We start from the raw sequence: 20,563 nt of genomic DNA on the forward strand, positions 1-20,563 counted from the left end.
TGTCGGGAAGTTTTCCGCTTGCGCAACAGTGTATAAGCCCGCGGTCCCTGTTCATTGAATAAAGGCACTTGCAAGGGAGACAGCCTGGTCATCCTTCAAATGAAGCCTCTCAGTTCCTGGCATTGATAACCACGCTCAAGGCTAAGACAATAAAATGTGATCATACTTCAATTCAAGGACAAACTCAATGCCTAGCTGAGTGGTATTTATCTTTACCAAAATAACGGTCTATCGAAATATCTAAGTTTTCAGATAATGGATTGTTGTGAACCCTGGCCTAAACTTCTAAATGGTTTCATGTCTCTGGAATTAAAAAAAAAAACAAAACCCAGCAACAACAAAACTAGTATTATAGGTGTTTTCTTTTCCAGGGATTCTAGCTGCTGAATTATGTGTTGTGACCAAGGACTGGGGAGGAAGAGGGTAGGTTTGTGAATTAGGAAGGTCTAGTGAAAACTTCTATTTCTGTGACCCCTGGTGGCTGGTGGGAGTGATTGGTGCACCTGAACAATTTTTCTTGAAGGCTAATTTCTGTTAGCAGATTGATGCGTAGGGTCTGGTTGGTGTTTGCAAAGATTCTCTCGTTGCTTGCTATTACTTAGACAAGATAGATAGGAAAGTAAATCAATGGCTCTACATTCATTAATTCACCCGCCTAAGCATTGTAACTCAAGGCTGTTGTGGTTATTTGGCTGCCTGACTTTGCCAGCCTTAGACTATAAAGGAGCTAAATAAAGAAGGAAGGGAGGATAGGGATTCCTGGGTTGGGGATCTGAGCAGAGGGATCCTACTTCTGCTAGGACAGAGGCAATGACAAAGTAGGAGCCAGTGGAGAAATTGGTATGAATCAGAATCACGGGGGCGCCCCGGGTTCTTGCCTGGTCTCCTTTCACTCCTGCGCTGGCAAGAGCACTGGAGAGGGAGCCATGCATGACCTCGGGTTCTTTGTGTCGGCACAACCACAGACTGCTGGGAGACTTTGCACAGATTCTCTCCAAGCCTGAGTTTCCTTACTATGAAAATGAAAAGCGTAGAGCCAGACACCGTCAGTTTCTGGATCTTCCTGAACTCGTTGCTTTGCTTTTTTCCCTTCCCAACACTGCTAGGGAAACCTAGGGTCTTCATTTCCACAGAGACTGCTAGTTCAAAACGTGCAGAAATCAGAATAAGTAGAAATCAGTAACAGTGTGTCTGCTCCCCGCCCTGCCCCAGTTTTTTTCTTTTTAAAAGATTTTATTTATTTATTTGAGAGAGAGAGAGAGAGAGCAAGCATGCAAGAGAGAGCATGAGCAGGGGGGAGAGGCAGAGGGAGAGGGAGAAACAGACTCCCCACCGAGCAGGGAGTTCTACACAGTACCAGATCCCAGGACCCTAGGATCATGACCTGAGCTGAAGGCAGACGCTCAACCGACTGAGCCACCCAGGCGCCCTCCCCCAAAGTTTTGACATAGGCCACATCGATCATCCAAATCAGTACTTCTTAATATGTGATCGGGGACCAGCAGCATTGGCATCACTTGGGAATCTGCTATGTTCCCATTCTTGGGACCCCCTCTGGACCCACTGACTTAAGGGGTGGGGTCCAGCAACCCGTGTTTTAACCAGCCCTTCAGGAGATTCTGATGCATGCTAATGTTTGAACGAAGCGTAACTTGTACAGTGAGTATAAAAAGCACTGGACTGCTGCTCTGTTAAATGCTGCTGATCCTGGCATAGTCCACAATTTTGTTTTTTTTTTTTTTTTAAGATTTTATTTATTTGACAGAGATCGCAAGTAGGCAGAGAGGCAGGCAGAGAGAGTGGGGGAAGCAGGCTCCCTGCCGAACAGAGCCCGATGCGGGGCTCGATGCGGGGCTGGATCCCACGATTCTGGGATCATGATCCTGGGTTAAAGCCCACTGAACCACCCAGGCGCCCCCACAATTTTGGTATTTTTATCTTTAAAAATATGCCCAAGGGAACTGGTGATAAAATGAGATCTGAAATGAGCTGAGTCAACTCTATGTCAAAAGGTTGTCACGTTGAAACATTTTGAAACATTTCTTCCTTTTTTGGGGGGGGCAATTACAGAGCGGTTGGAACTGTAGCCCCAGGCTTGAGTGAAGAGACTTCTGGGAAATGTAGTTTATTTATTTATTATGGAGGTGCTTTGTAAAGGGAGGCTTTGAGAAACGTCTCCTGGCAAGGTCTGAAGTTTTCCAGGGCACCCCCGACTCAGTGAAAGAGAGCCGTTCGCGCTGTCACTGGCAGCCGCCCTCGGGTAAAAGCCCACTGCATTTTATCTTGGCGTGTTTGTTTGTTCTGCTTGTTGAACACTGGCTTTCATACCATCTTGTTCTGTAATTCAAAACTGACTTTATAAATAGGTCTGAAAAGGAATGGTTCCCAGGCAATTCCTTTATGAAACTGGTAAAGAAGTTGCTTTCACGTTGGCTTGCTTCGGTGTAATCTGTCTGAGACGGCCGCAGGGGCGCCCTGGGCAGCTGCTGGCCTCTCCTCTGTGTTTGGAGCGGGAAGGAAGGAGGGCTGAGCTCTGCTCCTGGAAACCTCCTTTGGGTGAGCAGAAGACGCTGGCAGGCTTCTCTCTTTCATCTTTGGGTAGTAAGCTCTGAACTGGTTCATGCGTGTAAGCCCACCTGACTTGAGCCTAGCTGTTCGCCGGGAGGAAAAGGTTTAACCAGCTAAATTACAGGGGCCATGGGGGCTGTGGAGAGAGCAAGCTGAAAAGGATTATTGGTGTGCTAATTCTGTTTTCCCTTTGGGAGTCCCTCCAACAGGGGCCTGAGACAGTCTAGTTAATTTGAATACTTAAGAACTGGGTTCATCTCACCTCTCAGGAGAGAAGATTCTGGCTGCATTTATGAATCATCTTTGCTTCCACATCTGGGGGTATGACCATCAGGGGGTTTCAGAGGGGGGAAGCAAGTCTAACCTGGCAGGACCCGGGGTCACCACTGCCTGCTTCCACCAGAACAACTCCACTTTATTTGTTTTTGGTTATTTACGCTTCCCCTTAAGACCTGTGGAGAAAATGCTTCACTGCCCTTAAAAGTTTGAAAACCACTGGTTTAGACTAGAAGCGTCCAGCCCAGCGCTTGCCCTATAAATCAAGTTAGTCTACCTGCTATTCCACAAAACAAGCCTCTAACACTGGAGGCCCTGGGGACCACCTTTGGTCATCTCCACTTGTTTTTGCCCACCAGCTCATACATCAAACCCACCACTACCTCCAGATTCAGCCATCGCTCTCTCTGGACCACCCCCTGCCCTCCCACCGTGTGTGAATACTCTATTGCCTTGCCCGGTCTCACTCTGGTCTCCAACCATTTGGCATCTCATCATATTGTCAAGAACCTCACTCAAAGACAGGGAGGACTTGGAGCACCTGGATGGCCTAGTTGGTTAAGCATTCCACTCTTGGTTTTGGCTTGGGTCATCGTCTTGGGGTCATGGTCTCAGGGTCCCAGGATGGAGCCCCATGTTGTCAGGCTCTGCATTCAGTGGTAAGTCTGTTTCCTCTCTCCCTCTTCCTCTGCCCCCTCCCTGCTTGTGTGCTCAATCTCTCTTTAAGTAAATAAATGTTAAAAAAAAAAAAAAAAAAAGACAGGGAGGCCTCCTGAGCCATAAATTCCTCAAAGTGACTTGACTTTGTGGTAATTTGTCCAGGCCTACATAATATGGTGTTTTTCTTAGTGCCATTGTCCAGAATGGTGTCACCCCTGCCGGAAGCTCCTTGCCTTAGACTCATCTCTACTGCTACATTTTCAGAGAAGCTGATTGCCAGCCTTCTACCAGAAATGAGTCATTGGGTCCTTAGTATGTTTTTCCCCCCATCAGTTTCATGGTTGTCCCATTTTATTTTATTTATTTTTTAAGATTTTATTTATTTATTTGAGAGAGAGAGAGAGAAGAGAGAGCTGAGAGGGAGGAGGGTCAGAGGGAGAAGCGGACTCTACTCGGAGCAGGGAGCCTGATGCCAGGACTCTATTCTGAGACTCCAGGATCATGACCTGAGCTGGAGGCAGTCACTTAACTAACCGAGCCACCCAGGCGCCTGGTTGTTCCCTTTTAAATAAGGAAACGGCAACCCCCCCCCCCACCCCGGCTGTCCTGCTTCTGTTTGTTATTGCCCACCGTGCCTGGCCCAGGGAAATAGCACAGTAGGAAGCACTGCTTCTGGGCAGGAAGCCATATTTTATCACCTCAACCTGGATGGTATTAAGCATGGTTCCTCAGAGCTAACAATGGAATGCCCAAGAAACTGAATGTGTCACAGCCAAAAGTTAGACTTTGAAGTCAGGAAGACTTGAGTTCTTACCCCGACTCTGTCACTTCCTAGCTGGTGACCTCAAACACTCCTCCTGAGCCTCTGATTCCTCATCTGTAACTATCTCATAGGATCCTTATTGATTTTTTCTTTTTTCCTTCAGTCCTTTCCATAGCACATAGTAGGTGCTCAAAAGTGCTACAGCTACCATTGCAGAGGCCTTAGATATGGTTAGTTAGATATGGAGAATCACGTTTTGTGGTCCCAACTCTCCGTCTACATGCCAGCTCCATCTGATATCTCACTATGGTGATTAGGAGGCTCACTGAAGTTTTGTTTTATCTTACTAGTCCTTAGTGTTCATAACATCTTCCCACTGAATATATATAGACTTGACTCTGCAGAATAACTGAGAATTATTTTTTTTACTTTAAGTATAGTTGTCAGTTACAATGACTCCGTGCTTAAAACACTACTGGCATCTCACTGCTTTTCCATTAAAGTCCACAATTTGGGATGCCTGGGGGGCTCAGTTGGTTAAATGTCTGCCTTCAGCTCAGGTCATGATTCCAGGGTCCTGGGATCGAGCCCTGAGTTGGGCCCTTGCTCAGTGGACGTCTGCTTCTCCCTTTCCCTCTGCCCTTCTCCCTGCTTATTCGCTCTCTCTCTCTCTCAAAAAAAAAAAAAAAAAAAGGAAAGCCCACCATTGAAGATGGCCTGCTGTCCCCACCTGGTCTGGCCCTACTTCCTGTCAAACTTCATTTTGCTCTCTGCCTTCTGTCATATTTCTCAGTTGTGTGGTGTCCCCACTAGCCATGGAGACTCTACAGGTCACCACTCTGCCTAGAATGCTATCCGGTGCCTGTTCCCTCTGCCTCTTTCCCCCACTGGCTTTGCCCCAGTTATTTGCCCAGATCTATTTCCTCCCTCTCTTCTGCTCTGTGTTGTAGGGGGCTGACCCTTGCAAACACCATTTTTCCAGGCTTCCTTTCCAATCGGATTCTGCTGTATTTGGTCACTGGAAAGCACTGGCAGAAAATTAGAGGGCGGGAGGAAGGAGAAAAGCCAGGTAAGCCCTCCCTGCCCCCCTCGTGCAGCAACTCTTAGTGGGCCCTGTATGGCCTCTATGGTTCCAGCAGCTGACAACAGCCACCCTCGCCCCAGCCCTGGTTCCTGGGCATGACACCTTGTGACCCCAGCCCTGAGGTGGCTGCAGCTTCCTGCCTTGCTAATCTCTCAGTTACTTCACTCTCCTGTTTGCTCTTCACACCCTAATGATTCATAACCCATCGCCTAAACTAAGTTTCCTCTAGTGAGCTGCCAGGTATGTGCTTTGTTTTCTTATCTGATCCCTGACCAGTTAAACCCCATTTGTTGTTTGAATCTCAGCTCAACTTTGACTTTTCTGGGGAAGGAAGCCTTCCCTGACCTCCCCTTTTCCTCCCGCAACCTCCAGCAACTAGAGCAAATCTCTCATTATACAATTTCAGAGCACTGGAACAAGAATAGAACTTGTTCCAGTTTTAACTTGGTATTTATCTGTGACTATTTGATTCAATTGTCTCTGTCTTAAGAATATCAGCATCATGAAGGTAGTCACCATGTCTTTCTTTGAGGGGGGGCCCCATTATTTTCTCAGTATCTAAAATAGTATCTGGTACATGTTACAACCTCAATGAATGAATCCTTTCAAGAAGTTTTGTGATGCTGGGAACCATTGTGTGTTTGTTTCTTTGTTTTTCCTTTAAAGCATTTATTTTGGTAACACATTTTATCTATCTATCTATCTATCTATCTATCTATCTATTTATCTCAGTTTCAGAGGTAGAGTTTAGTGATTCATCGGTTGCATATAACACCCAGTGCTCATTCCATCACATGTCCTCCATAAGGCCCACTTACCCCATTTCCCCCACACCCCTCCCCTCCGGAAACCCTCAGTTTGTTCCCTACAGTTAAGAGTCTCTTATGGTTTGTCTCCCTCTCTGATTTTGTCTTATTTTATTTTTCCCTCCTTCCCCTGTGTTCATCTGTTTTGTTTCTTAAATACCACAAATGAGTGAAATCATATATTTGTCTTTCTCTGACTGACTGATTTCGCTTAACATAATCCTCTCTAGTTCTATCCACGTCATTGCAAATGGTAAGATCTCATTTTTTTGATGGCTGAGTAGTATTCCATTGTACATATACACCACATCTTCTTTATCCATTCATCTGACAATGGACATCTGGGCTCTTTCCATATTTTGGCTATTGTGGACATGGCTGTTATAAACACTGGTGTGCATGTGGCCCTTTGAATCACTATGTTTCTTTTGGGATCCATTGTTAAAACAATTGTTTTGCTTAAAGCCACAGAGAGTACTGCAATACCATCTACCAAGTTCCCTTTGTGGTTGGGCATGGCCTTATAAAGGAGATTAAATAAATTTCAAACAATTGAAGTATCCTATTAACAATGAGAAATGTGTTGAACAAATCATCTATAATGCAGTTGTAACTGACCACATCATTATGGAGAATGACCTTAGGGACTTCAACAAACTTTTCATAATATACCAGAGCCTGATCTTGCCAAGAGTGTAAAATCCCTGAATAATCAACTGAACCAAGACCAGGCCAACTTGGATGGACCTAGAGGGTATGATGCTAAGTGGAGTAAGTCAGACAGAGAAAGACAAATACCATACAATTTCACTTGTATGTGAAATCTAAAAGGCAAAACAAATGAAAAACAAACAGAAAAACAGGCTCTCTTTTTTTAAAAAATTTATTTTATTTTTTCAGTATTCCAAGATTCATTGTTTATGCACCACACCCAGTGCTCCATGCAATTCGTGCCCTCCTTAGTACCCACCATCAGGCTCTCCCAACCCCCCCAAAACCCTCAGAGAAGCCTTTGTTTCTCAGAGTCCACAGTCTCTCATTGTTCATCTCCCCCTCCAATTTCCCCCAACTCACTTCTTCTCTTCTTCACCCAATGTCCTCCATGTTATTCCTTATGATCCACAAGTGAGTGAAACCATATGATAATTGACCCTCTCTGCTTGACTTATTTCACTCAACATAATCTCTTCCAGTCCCATCCATGTTGATATGGAAGTTGGGTGTTCATCCTTTCTGATAGAGGCATAATACTCCATAGTGTATATGGACCACATCTTCCTTATCCACTTGTCCATTGAAGGGCATCTTTGGGGTACAGATGGCCCTCCCTTTTTCTTTTTTTTTTTAAGATTTTATTTGTTTATTTTACAGACAGAGATCACAAGTAGGCAGAGAGGCAGTCAGAGAGAGAGGAGGAAGCAGGCTCCCTGCTGAGAAGAGAGCCTGATATGGGGCTTAATCCTAGGACCCTGGGATCTTGACCTGAGCCAAAGGCAGAGACTTTAACCCACTGAGCCACCCAGGTGCCCCTAGATGGCCCTTCTTTTTTCCTACATCTGTATCTTTGGGATAAATACCCAGTAGTGCAATTGCAGGGTCATAAGGTAGCTCTATTTTTAATTTCTTAAGGCATCTCCACATTGTTTTCCAAAGTAGCTGCACCAACTTGCATTCCCACCAACAGTGTAACAGGGTTCTGCTTTCTCCACATCCTCTCCAACACTTGTTGTTTACTGTCTTGTTGTTGATTTTGGCCATTCTAACTGGTGTAAGGTGGATCTCAATGTGGTTTTGATTTGAATCTCCCTGATGAAAAACAGTCTCTTAAATACAAGAATAGACTGGTGGTTACCAGAGGGGAGGTGGGGGGATGGGTAAAAAAAAAGAAGGGATTAAGAGGTACAAATTTCCACTTATAAAATAAATAAGTCCAGAGATAAAAAAGTACAGCATAGGGAATATATTCAATAATACTGTAATAATGTTGCATGGTGACAGTTGGTGACTACATGTATAGTGAGCAATGAGTAAGCAAAGTATTATCAAATCAATATGTTATACACCTTAAACTAATATAAAATTGTATGCCAATTATATTTCAATTACAAAAATAAATGAAAGTTTTGTTTTTTTTTTTTTTTAAGCAATATGAGGGGGGCACCTAGGTGTCTCAGTCAGTTAAGCCTCTGCCTTCAGCTCAGATCAAGATCCCGGAGTCCTGGGATCGAGCCCTGAGTTGGGCTCCCTGCTCAGTGGAGAGCCTGTTTCTCCCTCTGCCCCTCACTGCTTGTTCTCTTGTCTCAAATCAATAAATAAAATCTTAAAAAAAAAAAAAGCAATATGAGGGATTTCTAGTAAAACTACAGATTCAACATACATGCTTGCCTTCACTTCCTTCTGAAATTCCACTAAATGGATAGTAAAGGAATAAAAAAGGCAAAAATCGAAAAGTACACACACACACAGACACACATACATATATGCACAATAGTATAAGAACCCATAGAAATCAACAAATATGTAACAATTTGGAAACTGAAAAACAGAGAACCGAAGTGATTGCAAGGAATAAAACTAATAGGGAACATGCAGATTCATTCCACTGAACCTCTGAAAATTTCAAGGGTGGAAGATACTAAGCCTCTAAGGGCAGTGGGAAAGAGGGCCTGAAAAACCATGGAGATTAGCTAAAAATCTGCAGAAGAGGAATGAGACCTCCCAATGGCTTCCCTAGCCCTAAAAACATCTGACAGCCTCTTGCTACCCCCCACCTTCCAGCAGAAGGTAGGAGGCTCATCTGATGGAGAGATTGCCCCACAGATTTAATAGAACTAAATTTAAATAAATTCATTTAAATAAATAAGTAAAATCTTAAAAAAATAAAATAAATAGTAAAAAAAAAGTAGGGACAATGCAGAAGGACCAAAAAAATAATTAAATAAATAATATGTCTGAAGAGATAAGATAGTGTATCATGAAAAAAGAAAACATTGCTGTGATAAGCAAAGATTGAGAAAACATGAATTTTTAATTTTTTTACCAAAAATATATTCAACAGAAAGATTAGAAGTTGAGGAAATCTCTCAGCAAGTACACAAAGAGACAAAGAATTACAGTTAGTAACACTGTATTATATACTTGAAAGTTGCTAAGAGAGTAGATCTTAAAAATTTTCATCACAAGAAAAAAATCTGTAGCAATGTATGGTGATGGATGTGAATTAGACCTAACTGCAGTGATCATTTTGTGATCATTTTGTATTATACATGTGAAACATTAACATTATATATCAATGATATCCAAATAAAAATAAATTAGAAAAAATTTATGGAAAAAAGAGACAAAGAGTAATTGGAGAGAGAGATAAGAAAACCAGAAGGCCACATATGGGCCCCAGAATCTTCAACAGCTAAATGATATAAACAAAAATAGAGGGTGCCTGGGTGGCTCAGTGGGTTAAGCCTCTGCTTTCGGCTCAGGTCATGATCTCAAGAGTCCTGGGATCAAGGCCCGCATCGGGCTCTCTGCTCGGCAGGGAGCTTGCTTCCCCCCCTTCTCTCTCTGCCTGCCTCTCTGCTACTTGTGACCTCTCTCTCTGTCAAATATATAAATAAAATCTTAAAAAAAATTTTTTTTTAAATAGAGAGTGGTGGTAGAGAAAATGTAAATTAAGGGACTTACTAACCAAATGCAGTGTGGGTCTTCATGGAATTCTGCTTTGAACTTTAAGCCAGTTGTGAAAAAAAACATTAAAAAAATTAAAAGAAATATGAACATGGACTGGGTATTACATGATATTTAGAAATTACTGAGGGACGCCTGGGTGGCTCAGTCAGTTAGGTGTCTGCCTTCGGCTCAGGTCATGATCCCAGGGTCCTAGGATCAAGTCCCTATCTGGCTCCTTGCTCAGTGGGGACCCTGCTCTTCCCTCTGCTGCCGCTCCCCCTGCTTGTGCTCTCTCTTTTTCTGACAGATAAATAAAAAAATATTTTTAAAAAGAAATTATTGATAATACCGTTAACATATTAATGGTGTATATATGGTTACATTAAAGTCCTCATCAGGGAGCCTGGTTGGCTCAGTTGGAAGAGAAATGTGACTCTTGATCTCACGTCCTGAGTTGGAGCCCGTGTTGGTGTAGGGATTACTAAAAAAAAAAGTTAATAAAACTTTTTTAAAAAGGTCATTACCTCTTTGAGGTACACACTGAAGTTTTTATTTATGGCATAACATCTGGGATTTGCTTTAAAATATGCTTTTTAGAAAAAGGTAAAATATTAATTGGAGCTGGGGGGTGGGCATATAGGGCGTTACTACACTGTTCTCTCTACTTTTGTACAGTTCCGTGATTTCTATAAAAGCAGAAAAAAAATTAAAGGATAATTTTAGACATCTGACTAATAAGAATTTAAGAAAGTTAAAGCAGAAAAAATAGAAGAAAAAAATGATTGAATAAATGATTCAAGAAAATCTGCCAGGACTGAAGAACATGAATTTCCAAACCTAGAGAGTTCCCTGACTCAGGACTAGAAAGCAAGTGATCCCTTACAAAAGGTGGGGGCATGTCCAGAGAAACTGGAAGGTACCCCCAATTGCCAAATCTGGGACAATTGAGCACCAAAATAAAGATAAACATGGATTATAATTCATAGAATAAAATAAGAATTCATGATTCTATACTGATATAATTAAGTACATTAATTAACTGGGAGAAGAGAAAGCTCTTTTACATAGTAGAATTACAATTAATAAATATAGAAGGGATGAAGGAAAGGAAACGGTATCTTTTTTCTTCCCTGATGAATCATTTGTTTGAACAAGACAAAAACTTCTCCACATTGTTCCCTTTTATACAGAGATCAGGATATTTAAAATATTTTAGTTTTTATCTTTTTCAACAGAATTCATAACAATCTGGTCCCAGGAGCTGATTCTCATTTTAGGATTCACATTTTAGTAACGACACATAGGCAACTATTACAGCCAAAAGGGCATACCTGAATTTTGGATAGTCATTCATTATTACAGTGACCATACCATCATAGGATGAAAACCTTATAGCTCTTCCCTCCCACATCTTCCTTTTCAAGCTAATTGTGGTCTTGTTTGCATAAGCCCCTCTATCATCAACTTCATCATCTCCTTTTTAAAAATTTTTATTTATTTATTTATAACTTAAAATTCAATTGGCCAAGAAATATTACATCATTAGCTTCAGACGTGGAGTTCAATAATTCATCAGTTGCATACAACACCCAGTGCTCATCACATCAGGTGCCCTCTTTAAAGCCCATCACCCAATTACCCCATCCCCCTACTCATCTTCCCTCCAGCAACCCTCAGTTTGTTTCCTATAGTTAAGGGTCTCTTATGGTTTGTCTCCCTCTCTGATTACTTCCCATTCCATTTTTCCTCTCTTCCCCTATGGTTCTCTGTGCTATTCCTTATATTCCACATATGATTGAAACCATTTGATAATTGTCTTTCTCTGCTTGACTTATTTCACTCAGCACAATATCCTCCAGTTCCATCCACATTGATGCAAATGGCAAGATTTCATTTTTTGATGGCTGAGTAATATTCCATGGTATATATATACCTCATCTTCTTTATCCATTCATCTGTCGATGAACATCTTGGGTCTTTCCATAGTTTGGCTTTTGTGGACATTGCTACTATAAACATTGGGGTGTATGTGCCCCTTTGGATAATTACATTTGTATATTGAGGGAAAATACATAGTAGTGCAATGCTGGGTCATATGGGAGCTCTATTTTTAACTTCTAGGGGAACCTCCATACTGTTTTCCAGAGTGCCTGTACCAGTTTGCATTCCCACCAACAGTGTAAGAGGGTTCCCCTTTCTCCATGTCCTCACCAACGTATGTTGTTTCCTGACTTGTTAATTTTAGCCATTTTGACTGGTGTGAGGTGGTATCTCATTGTGGTTTGGATTTGTATTTCCCTGATGCCAAGTGATGTTGAGCATTTTCTCATGTGTCTGTTGGCCATTTGTATGTGTTCTTTGGAGAAATGTCTGTTCACGTCTTCTGCCCATTTCTTGACTGGATTTTTTGTTTTTTGGGTCTTGAGTTTGATAAGTTCTTTATAAATCTTGGATACTAGCCCTTTATCTGATATGTCATTCACAACTATCTTCTCCCATTCTGCCAGTTGTCTTTTGGTTTTGTTGACTGTTTCCTTTGCAGTGCAAAAGCTTTTCATCTTGACAAAGTCCCAACAATTCATTTTTGCCTTTGTTTCCCTTACCTTTGGAGACATGTCTAGCAAGAAGTTCCTGCAGCTGAGGTCATAGAAGTTGCTGCCTGTGTTCTCCTCCAGGACTTTGATGGGTTCTTGTCTCACATTTAGGTCTTTCATCCATTTTGAGTTTATCTTTATGTATGGTGGAAGGAAATGGTCCAGTTTCACTTTTCTATGTGTGGCTGTCCAATTTTCCTAGGATCACTTGCTGAAGGGACTGTCCTTTTTCCATTGGACATTCTTTCCTACTTTGTTGAAGATTAGTTGACCATAGAGTTGAGAGGGTCCATTTCTGGGTTGTCTATTCTGTTCCAGTGATCTATGTGTCTGTTTTCGTGCCAGTACCATAGTCTCTTGATGATTACAGCTTTGTAGTAGAGCTTGAAGTCCAGAATTGTGATGTGACCAACTTTGGTTTTCTTTTCCAATATTCCTCTGGCTATTCAGGGTCATCGTTATCTCTGTTAATCAGAAACCTGATGTCTTTGTTATTTTTTTCATGAAATTCGATTACTCTGTGAACTATTGGAATGTCTAATCCTTCAACTTTAAAAATGACTATTTCACCAGCTCTACTAGGGTTGTCCTGAAATTTGTCAGGAATGGAAGGCCTCTTCTGTGAAAGGCTAGCTCCATACCAGTATTAATCAGTACTTGTCCACTCTTGTTTTCATGAGACTTTAATACAAATAGATCCCAGAGGAATACTATACCTTTTACAATACTACTCCCCTCACAGGAAACTTAAAAATTTAGGGGACGCCTGGGTGGCTCAGTTGGTTAAGCAGCTGCCTTCGGCTCAGGTCATGATCCCAGTGTCCTGGGATCGAGTCCCACATTGGGCTCCTTGCTCGGCAGGGAGCCTGCTTCTCCCTCTGCCTCCGTCTGTCAGTGCTCACTCTCTCTCTCTCTCTCTGACAAATAAATAAATAAAATCTTCAAAAAAAAATTTAGTAACACATAATATTACATTTTTTATGAATCAAGTAATGAGAAACAGCAAAGTGATTTATCTTGCTTATCATGATTTATAGCATGTTATTAAAAGGGTACATTAATTAAATTATATCAATTTAATCTTTTTAAGTAACCATAAATGGTACTTTCCTGAAGACATTTCTCAGTGGTTTTTATAATTTTTTTGAGATATGAATTAACATTTTAATTTGGATTAAAACATGAATGCAGGCTTTTTCTGAAAGTAAAAAAGGCTGATTTGTTTGACAAAGAGGATTAGCTCTTTAGGTTACTTGGTCGATATTTTCTATAACTCGAACATGATATATCTGCAGTTTCAAGTTTTGACAAAAATATATTTAAGAACACTTCACTGGAAAAAAAAATGAATTGGCTAAAGTGAAATGAAATTAAGATCAACATGAGTTTCCTAACTGCAATTCTAAAAGCTTGAACATGATGTCTTTAAATGAAACAGTAGCAAGTATAATGAATGGTTCTTTAATGAACCTTGGTAAAATCTTTTCGGTGGATTTTCCAGAAATAGAGCAAGAAAGTAACTCTAGCGACCTAGTGACAAATTCCTTTGTAAATTAGGAGATTTCCAGTTCAATGCTTTCTCAAGTCTGAAGGAGAATCTAGTCCAGTTGATAGGTCATTAAACATCAGTTTAGATGAGGTATCATTTCATGATTTTTGAGATCTAATTTACAAAGAATTCAAAACTTGATCAGCATTGCAATAGCAAAATTCCTTGTTATCATTTACTTTTAACATGATCTGAATTCTCAGCATTTACATTTATTTAAAAAAAACAAGGGACAAAACCCCCTATTTTGTTCTAGCAATGAGTCATATTAATCAAAAGATCATGAACTAATTGGGAAAAGAAAGCCCCATTAATCTCATTAGAGAGACACATATCTATTAAAAATTACTTTTTAAGGGGCACCTGGGTGGCTCAGTGGGTTAAAGCCTCTGCCTTCGGCTCAGGTCGTGATCCCAGGGTCCTTGGATAGAGCCCTGCATCAGGCTCTCTGCTCAGCAGGAAGTCTGCTCTCCCTCTCTCTGCCTGCCTCTCTGCCTACTCGTCTGTCAAATAAATAAATAAAATCTTTAAAAAATTACTTTTTTTAGTGATTTTAAATCAAATATTGCATTGTATTACTGTATATTAATAGGAATTATAATGATTAATCAAATCAGAAGAACAATTTTAACACCTAAAGTATTGTCACAGAAAACAAAACAAATATTTACAAATTCAATTTGTTCTAATACTTTCATTACAAAGAAATATGATATGGTAATTAATAGATTTTAAATAGGAAACAAAAGGTTACAATAGAAATTCTGTGTAGGAATTAGAAGGAAAGGAAAGATGTAGAATTTTCAAATGCTAAATAAGGGATTGTTCAGTCTTTGTTTTTGTTTTGTTTTTAATATATGATGTGTGATGGCAGCTAACCATTTATATTATTTTAGATACATTTAAAATTTGATGTGACCATTTTATTTTAGAATGTTTACATTTAAAATATGTCAAATTATATCCATTTCAACTACATAAACTTATGATTAAAATATTCTTTTAGGGTATTGTGAGCGGTAGACAAACAGACTGGCAACCTTGAATACCACTGTTGTAGGTAATTCTGATACGGATGACCATAGACTGGTATATTCCATGATGACCCATTCTAACTAGGTTCACTTTGTTATACTTTATACACTCAGGGAGGAGATCTTTAAATTCACCTACTATAGATTCAAAATGTATCAATTCCTCAATTATGTAGACCTTATGATAACCTATCCACAGTAAGAGGAGGGATGTGTTTGCACACACTAATTTATAATATCCATCTTTCTGAAAGAATTATCTATCAATAGACTTTTTTTTGGTAATAACCTTGGCTATGATTTAATTATATCATTTTGGGCAGGTAAGTTCATGCAGATCTCTGGGCCCAGTTTCTTCATCTGTAAAATCAAGGAATCTACTAGTTCTCTTAGATTCCCTCAAATTCTATAGTTCTTTGTTTCCTTATTGTGTCTTAAAAAGTTCTGGAAAACATTTAAGAAATAGGGCATAATAATTATTCCAGTATCTTTTTTAGTTATTTTTCCCCATAAAACATGGAATGACTGAATTTAACATAGTATTATTGCTAAATTTAAAAAAGTGAACCTAAAATTGAAAGCCCAAAAGATCAGTCAAAAGCATTCTTTACATCTTAAACTCTGAAATTTGAAAAGTAGGCTGTGCTGTCTCCTGAGCTCTAACAGCATTGATAGTGTCAGTATGACTTTTGTTTTAAATTCCAGACCCACAGCTGATGGAATTATAATGACACTATAAGTGCTGACCTAATACTGCTTTGCCTTTTCCTATTTAACTATGGGTAGCATTGTCATTACACAGCCTATATAAACTTTAAAGGAACTATTTATTTTGAATCTCTGGTTATAACATATGGTAAGACATGTTCTTTCAAAAACCTTTTGGAATAGATGTCATAATCCTAAATCCCATTTGTCTCTCTAATCAGAGTCATCCTAGCTAAGAAAGCTTACGAAATATATAACAAATTCTTAGATAACACTACAAGGCTATGTTAGAGTTTTAACAGAATAGCCAGGATCTTTTTGTTCTGGGCCAAATAAAAGTTCCTTTATCTGTCTTGTGAAGAGTTGGCAGTTTACTCAAGGGCATTTCTAACTTTTCAAAATGCAAATTTTCAAGCACGTTGCCTACATTTAGAAGTATGTGTATTTTTCTCTTGATCTGCACAACAGTTTTTGGCAAGAGACAGGGGTGATAATGTTAGTCACATTTTACAGAAGAAGCTGAAACAGATAGACTGAGGCTTTCTCTCATTCACACAGCTTCTTAGAGACCATCTAGGGACGCCTGGTGGCTCAGTGGGTTAAGCGTCTGCCTTTGGCTCAGGCCATGATCTCAAGGTCCTGGGATTGAGCCCCACATCAGGCTCTCTGCTCGGTGGGGAGTCTATTTCTCCCTCTCCCTTTGCCCCTCCCCTCTGCTTGTTCTCTTTCTCCTTTCTCTCTCTCTCTCTTGCTCACTCTGTCGCAAATAAATAAATAAAATCTTAAAAAAAAAAAAAAAGACATGTAGCAATGAACTTGACTGAGCTCTACTGGGAACAAGTCCTTGTCCCAGGCCTGGAAGCTATATTTCCTGGTGCAAGAGACTTTCCCTTTACCCAGGAGACCAAAAGTTTGAGAAGTGCAGTGTGTGAGTATTCCCATAATTCTTCCTATAAAAATGCCTTCTTTTCTCTCTTGCCTATGCTATTGGTCCATTGTTGACATTCTTGGGCACTACTTTGCTAATGGCAGCCCAGAGATCAGTGATTTCTGATTCTTGCACAGACTCCAAAGTCTGAATTTTAGAAGCATTTCTCCTTAATAGGATAATGCGGTAGCTTGAGCCACGGAGATTTGTTTATGTTTTCTGCAGTGAGGGAAAGGGATGCATTTCTTTCTCTTGTTCCCTGATCTATCCTCCAAGCAGCCTGGGTGGTAGCGACACTTATTAAAAGCCTTTTCCTCACCCACCCCCACCAAACCCACCCCGCAACACCTTCCTAGTGGTGTTGGAGTTGAGTTGTTCAAGAGACAGTGGGACTCTAAGGGTTGAATGGGGCCAAGTGGACCAGCTACTCCTATGTGCACCATAAGGGACTGGACTTCTAATGCGGATGGATAGGGAGTAGCATAGTAGTGCTGAGGACCAGAGTGAACGTAAGAGCTGTTGACTTTGGTGCACAGTGGAATCTTCCTATGGCTCTGCCTGGCACTGAGGGAAATGGATGGAAAAGGGCCACTTGCCTTTGAACAGGGTCTGTGGGCTTGGTCAATGAGTGATAGAAGCTCTTCCATCATTTTCTGGACATCACTTTTCCTACTTTAGCCGTACTCTTTGGACTATCCACAGGAGGAGAAAATTCATTCCCAGTCATATCAGAGATGACAGCTACTATTCCCGGAGCATTTACCATGTGCCTTGGTACAATGCTTACATAGCAGGGCAATTTATGAAAAATTTCATGTGGCAGAATAACTTGATTACAAAATTAACTATATCTTGTGTTCAAGGCTGTAGGCTTATCAGCAAAGAATGAGAGGAATTTTTCCATATCTCTTCCAACAAAGGAGCCCAGACATTGTGTTCTAAAGCCGATATTTCTTTCACCTTCTGGGAAGAGTCAAATGGCTTTAAAAGGTCTAAATCGCAAATGGAAACCTAAAGATCTGAGCCCCTGTGTGGCCTGAAGAATGTTTCAAGAGAATTTGAATTAGATGCCCACATTTCAAAAACGGGGGTTCATACAAAACAAATTTTTTTTGAATCCAGTATCTCTTGAAAAATAAGATTTGGTAACATTCAGCCTGTCTCCTCCATGACAACAATCAGTAAGCTGAGTTGGAGTTCCAGAATGAGACAAGTATGTTCTTCCCAGAACTCCCCCATCCCCAATATGCCTGAATATTTTCTATGAGATCCAATTCACTGAAAAATATACCTGCCTGGCTCCTATGGATATTTGAATTTTTCATCTCCGGTCTGGATTTATTGAAGGAAAAGAACTGGATATTTCTAGATCCTTGAGGGAGACTGGCCCAGTCCCAGTAGTGATTTCCTCAAATCTGGATAAGAGGATCTGGAGCCTGTCCATAGGTGCATACATGTGTATAAAGACTTTTAATCTTTATTCTGAAAAAATGCATAGTGCACTCATTGGCCAATGAATAGTAGTCATGTATTTTTTTAATAATAAAAATGAGAGGGGCACCTGGGTGGCTCAGTGGGTTAAGCCTCTGCCTTCAGCTCAGGTCATGATCTCAGGGTCCTGGGATCGAGCCCCACGTCAGGCTCTTTGCTCAGTGGGGAACCTGCTTCCTCCTCTCTCTCTGCCTGCCTCTCTGCCTACTTGTGGTCTCTGTCTGTCAAATAACTAAAAAAATAAAAATCTTTTAAAAAATAATAAAAATTAGATCATACCGTTTAAACTGGTATTTTCTATTTACTGAATGTATAAAAAATCATAAACATCTTTTTAAAAAAAGATTTTATTAATTTCTTTGACAGAGAGGGAGAGCACAAGCAGGGCGAGTGGCAGGCACAGGGGAGGGAGAATCAGGCTCCCTGCTCAGTGGGGGAGAACCCTGGGATCATGACCTGAGCCGAACACAGCCACTTAACCTACTGAGCCACCCGTTGCCCCAAGAATCATAAACATCTTGATTGGTAGTCCAGATATAGGTTATATAAGAAACAAGTGGTGTATTAGCTCCTGTGGCTGCTGTGACAAATTGCCCCCAGTTCGATGGCTTGAAACAATAAAAGTTTATTCTTTTATGGTTCTGGAGGCCAGAAGTCCAAAATCAAGGTATTGGCAGGGTTGCACTCACTCTGAAGGCTCTAGGGTCCAGTTCTCCCTTTTGCCCCTTCCAGCTTCCAGTGGCCGTAGGGTTCCCTAGATCTGGTTGCGTCACTCCAACCTCTCCCTCGGTCTTCCCTGGCTTTCTCTGTACCTCAGATCTCCCTCTGCCATTCTTTCTAAGGACACCTGCCTTTATTAGGCCCACCTAGATAATTCACGATGATCTCCTCTTGATATCCTCAACTTAATAATAGCTGCAGAGAACCCTTTTCCACAATAAGTCCCGTTTACGGGTTCCTGGTGAACATAGCATTTTGAGGGCCTCCATTTAACCCACTGCTCTTGAATGAATGATTTTCTCCTTAAAAATTATTTTAAAAAGGAGTAGTGGATTTAAATTTCTGGGTCCCTTTTTATTTGGCTACCTGGTAGGCAGATGGAATGGAAGGCAGAACCCACTTTGAGTCACCGAGTGGCTGCAGGGGGGTGTGTGGTCATGAACTACTGGCCACACAGCTAGGAACAGGCACTGAGGGCTTAGCTCCCTGTGCTCTGCTGTCCAGAGAAAGCAGTGGCGAAATCACAGCACAAGGTTAAGGACCTCTCTCCCCAGGCTGCGGGATTTGGGTTACAAAATTCAGTGGAGGCTTCTTTGAGAGGGGAACACCCTCCACTCATGCACTGTCCAAAGTTTCTAAAAAGCTGACTTTAGGAAAAGGTATTTTGTTTGGCAGACATGAAGGAGCTATTTTCACAGTCCTCTTTTATTTATTCTGCCTCCACAATTATGCATTTAAGGGTTAGGTGTGGTTGGCATTTGGCTCCTTTTCAGATTTCTGGAGTTACCCTGACCATCTAAAAACTGGATTTTTTAAATATTCAGGACCTAGCAATCCAGGGCCTTCATCGGTGATGAGACCACGTATATGGTATGCTGGGGAGAGGCAGAATTCTAAAGAGAGCATTTCCTGCACTGCCAAAAGTTACCATAAATGGGAGAGTTATAGGAGTAGTTAATGTTTACTAGGTGTTTACTATAGGCCTAGCACAGTGCTAGGCCCTTAGCATGGATTGCATTTATTTATTTATTTATTATTATTTTTTTAATGTATCTTTTTATTATTCTGTTTAAACTTTATAAAAACCCTTGAGGCATATTCTAATATTATCTCCATTTTGCAAAGAAGGAAACTGAGGCACAGAGACGTTAAATGGCAAGCAATGCAGTTGGTGTTCTAAGCCAGCTGGGATAGTTCTAAAGAACGAATGAGTTTCGTTTGTTTGTTTGTTTTTATTTTTTAAATATTTTATTTATCCATTTCAGAGAGAGAGCAGGGGTGAGCTATAGAGGGAGAGGGAGAAGCAAACTCCCTGCTGAACAGGGCCCTGGGATCATGACCTGAGCCAAAGGCAGACGTCAACCGACTGAGCCACCCAGCTGCCCTAAAAACTGCTTTTTCTCAATCACTGTATCTGCATCTCTTAGTCCGTTTCTCACAACACTGTGAAGTGGGTGGGACCTCTCCAGGCCTCCTCCATCCTCTCTCTGCTTTTCCTTTTGCTTCTTTTCTGAGGTGGGATAATGTGATAGGAAGTATACAGATTTCTTTTTCTCTCCAAATTTTTATTTAAATTCTAGTTAGTTAACATGTAGTGTAATATTGGTTTCAGGAGTAGAAGTCAGTGATTCATCACTTACATAGAACACCCAGGGCTCATCCCAACAAGTGCCCTCCTTCATCCCCATCACCCACCTAGACCATCCCCCACTCTCC

The sequence above is a fragment of the Martes martes genome, assembly GCF_963455335.1.
Source record: "Martes martes genome assembly, chromosome: 4".
Lineage (NCBI taxonomy): Eukaryota > Metazoa > Chordata > Mammalia > Carnivora > Mustelidae > Martes > Martes martes.